Source organism: Rhinopithecus bieti, unplaced genomic scaffold (assembly GCF_001698545.2).
Source record: "Rhinopithecus bieti isolate Rb0 unplaced genomic scaffold, ASM169854v2 scaffold_77034, whole genome shotgun sequence".
Lineage (NCBI taxonomy): Eukaryota > Metazoa > Chordata > Mammalia > Primates > Cercopithecidae > Rhinopithecus > Rhinopithecus bieti.
In genome coordinates, this window is record NW_016828477.1 from 18,176 (window position 1) to 22,647 (window position 4,472).

The following is a 4,472-nucleotide window of genomic DNA, read 5'->3' on the forward strand; positions in this document are numbered from 1 at the left end:
GTAGAAAAAAGCAGAAGAGAGGAATAAGAGGGATGACAGGAGGATGTAAAAAAATTTTAAGTGGAGGAGTGGAAAGATGCAGGAAGAGGGGAGATTATGAAGGATAATAAAGATTGAGAAGAGGAGATGAAGGACTAAATACAGAGAGAAGAGAAATGGGCAAGCTGAAGAGCAAGCAAAAGGACAGGGATGTGAAGAGAAATAATAGTTCAGATGAATTCAAACCTCAACTGTAAGTGAATATATTAAGGATTCTCAACTCATTAGAGTGCAAACATAAAACATGATATTATTTTTTCCAGTGACTGTTCTCCATCTAGGAAAGTTGAAAACATATCATTTACACTTGTGTAGGTTGGCCACATCCTATTAGTTGGTGGTGATATTATTAGAATGATCTCATATAATTTTTTACTTATAAATATAAGTAAATAGATGTGCCATGTAAGATAGTCACATTTATTTTACAATTGGATTTTTGAACTTGATTTAAATCTCAGATCTCCTTGCCTACCTCAGGTCATGCTAGACCAGGCTGTGACTTCAACATCGTAATGTGTAAAGGAGATGAAGAAGTCAAGGACTGTAAATTCTCTCCCTTTGTTGTCCTCCCTTCTAGAAATTTACTTTCCCCTCTATGGTGTTGTGGGATATGGAAAGACAAAAAACAGGGACATGCAACTCTTTACTCAACTGGATGAATTTTCCAGTCCCACTCTCTTATTGATGTAACTTCTTCCTTAGACCACAGTTAGGGCTTAATGAGAATGGGTTGGAATTATATTAATGCCTTATTGAAGAGGGGCTCATCTCAATGTAACTTCCCTAAACATTGAATACCCCTTGCAAGATTTGGTCACCATTCCCCACTGACCTCCAACTGATGGCTTTCATATAGCATCCCTCTATAATGTGTGCTTCTTAGCTATCCACCCACATACTGTGGCAGTACTAGAAAGACTATGGCCCTCAATCACATCTTCTCTCAGTTATCAATGCTATGACAGTCCTATAAATCCTCTTTACCAGGCAATTCCCACAATGTCATCTTTCCCCATTCTCTTTTCTGCTACTCAGCTAATATGGGATCAAATCAATAAGTACATAGGCTAATCAGACATATAACCGAGGAAAAAATGTGTCTGCCATTCTCCGAGGAAATCTTCATTTTTATAGTAATATTGATTTCCAATTTAATTTTGTTGTGGCCAGATAATATACTGTTATCAATCTTCTAATATCCATAAAGTCTGTAGTGATGTACACTCTTTTATTCCTGTTACTAGAGAGTTTTCTCTTTCTTTGTTCCTTGGACATTCTCTCTAGGAATTTATAATTTTTATTAATCTTTTCAAATTATCTCTGATAAAATATATTTTTTATATTCATCTCATAAAATATATATGTATTCATCTCTGATAAAATACATATATATACATATATATACACACACATATATATACACACACATACACACCCGAATTTGAGCCGGAGAAAACCACTACCCCAATTCTTCCAGGGCTGTTTAAGAAAGGCTAGGTTTCAATTAAGTTAGCTTATTTAATCATCCAGGCTTTTTCATGGCAATAGCACATACTTTTATTGTTTAAATAAGTGATAGGAACTCTTGTACCAAATAATGTGCATTACAAAAGGTGCAGCTAAGCCTGAAAATATTNTGATCCACCTGCCTTGGCCTCCCAAAGTGCTGGGTGATTAATATCTTATTTAGGAATATGTTATTTCATTTATAAATATTTGCAGGCATTTACAGATATTTCTAGATACTTCATGTTTATTTCTAATTAAATTTTGTTGTGATCAGAGAACATACTCTGTAAGATTTCAAACTTTTGATATTTATGGATACATATTTTATGGCACAGAATATAATTTACCTTGATGAGCATTCCATGTGGCCTTGGAAATAATAGGAATTCTTCAGCAATTAGGAGTAGTGTCCCATAAAATGTCAATTACATTAATTTGGATGACAGTATTATAGAAATATTTTAAATCTTTACTGATTTTTTTTAGTTCTTCCATTAATTACTGAGAAAGGAGTGATAAAAATCATCAGTTATGATTTTAGATATGTCTCTTTCTCCCTTCAGATCTGTCTCCGTTTTTCTCATAAATTTTGAGGCTCTGTTTTTAGACAAATATATATTTAACATTACTATTTATTAATGCACTATCTTTATAAAATTTCTCACCCTATCTCATGTGATATTCATTTTCTTGGTCTACTTTGCCTGATATTTATGTAGCCAAAACAGTATTCTTAGGTTTGTATTTTGCTTTTTCTTCACTTTATTTTCAATCTATTTAAATTTTTATGTGTAAGTGCATCTCTTTTTGTTAGCAAATAGTTGGGCCTTGCTTTCTTATCCTATTTAATAATCTCTGACTTTCTGTTGTTCAGTTTATTTCTATTTAATGTAATTATAGATGCCATTCAGTCTGTCATTTGCTATTTGTTTTCTTTTTGTCTCATTTGTTTATTATTCCTCTATCTCACATTCCTTACTTATTTGAGGATAAGCATTTTTAGTATTTTATTTCACAGTACTTCTATTGTCTTTTTTTTTCCAAGGGCAATTCACATGTATTTCTTGATGATGCTGACTAAACATACTTCAAACACGGCAGAAGGTAAAGAGTCTGTTTTGTAGGTGAAACCATTTCTTGCCAACAGCGAAGAGTGGTACATGAAAAGCAACTTGAGCATCGTCTTTAAGCTGAGGCCCCAGCTCTGGGCAAACAGCTGGCGAGTGGACCTGGTCCTTCTGGCCTGGATGGGGGCCTCCAAGGAACTACTTTTTCTCATACTTTTGCTTGATGTGTTTCCATAGCTTCCCCTCGCTGATGTGCTGGTAGATCGCGTCCGCGACCCTGATGGAAGAGCAGGCCCACAGAGATGGTGAGGGCGAAGGTGGAAGTCCTGCGGAACAGCAGGGAGTACAATTTCGCAGTCAACGTCGGCATCGCCATGTTTCTTCCTCTATTATCTTTTTAATAAAAAATTTTGGTGTTAATTTTAGGGGTTGCTCAAGGGTTACCATATGCATCTTTAACTTATCACAGCCTATTAGCGTTAATATTTACAACTTCACATAAAATATAATACATTTACAATAGTAAAAATTCATTCACGTCTCTCAATTGTGTAGTTGTGGACATATATTTTATTTCTACATTAATTATAGACTCCACCATAGAATTTTTTTTGCTTTAAATAGTTTTCCTTTTTATAATTAAGAGAAAATAAAGGATAATATTTTATGCTTACCTACATATTTAACATTTCTGGTGCTCTTTATTCCTCATTGTAGATCAAAATTTCCATTGAATCTCATTTTCCTTCAACCTAAAGAACCTCATTTAGCATTATTTGTAGTACTATTCTGCTGGTAACAACCTCTCTTAGTCTTCACTTCTCACAAAAGATTTGTATTTCACATTGATTTTTCAAGTACATATATAATATATATGTGATATAAAATGTTGGTGTAACAGTTAATTTTTTCATTTTGCACTTTACATATATTGAAGAAAAGTAAGGCAGCAGTATTGTTTTGGGAGTAATGTAAAATCCTGTTCTAGCTCTTGATTGCTAAATCTAAATCCTCCTTCCTCCTCTTTCATGTTTTTCTGACTTGGTATTAGGACTAAAAACCTAAGCATTAGTGCTTTCCAGATGCACAACAATAGGCCACCAAAACCAAGGGCCTCTAGTATCCCTGAGACAACCCTGACCCACTGTTGTCATCCAATTAGGAGATAAGAAAGTAGCTTAGATTATCCAGAAGGCAGATACAGAGAGGGAAAGGGATGGGGAAGGGGACTCACCCCTCAGCTATTAACACACATTGTTCTGCAGAGAACTGATATCACCTGCCTGGCGACTTGACCTAACATTTCTTTGTACCTCCACACCTTTCACAGAGGGTTGAGGAGCCCTAAGGAAATACAAAAAAAAAAATGGAAACACAGTGTCAACCCTGCAGGACCAAGAGAAATTCACACTAGAACAGACAGACTAGACCAGGAGGCTTTCAACTTGGGAAGTTCCTTGGTAAAGTTCTCCATGATAGGGGTGTTGAGATGCATCTAGTTTTCCCAATTTGAGAATATTTAGAGGCCATAGATATGTTTCTGAAGAGAGACCTCACACCACACAGAGAAATAAGTGAAAGTGCCATTGCTCAGCCTCCAACCCTACCCAGAGCAGCACTGGTTAGTCAGCACGAGCAGCACTGGTCAGCAGATCTGGAAAATCAGCCTTTCCTTCCTGACCCAAGCATACCATCATCATGCCTCACGGATTTCAGAGGGAACGAATATTCAAGGAGCACTGACAATTTAAAACAGGCACACACCAAACTGAAACAGCCGCAAGGAAGGCAAAGAAGAATCACCAAAAGTAAGGCACTGCCCAGGACCTTTAGAGAATACGTCAGAGACTTAGA

General features: G+C 35.9%; 1 pseudogene; it reads right to left on the reverse strand.

Moving 5' to 3' along the window:
• Positions 1-2,816: 2,816 nt before the first annotated feature.
• On the reverse strand, positions 2,817-2,994 carry LOC108523770 (cytochrome b-c1 complex subunit 9 pseudogene; annotated as a pseudogene).
• Positions 2,995-4,472: the final 1,478 nt, after the last annotated feature.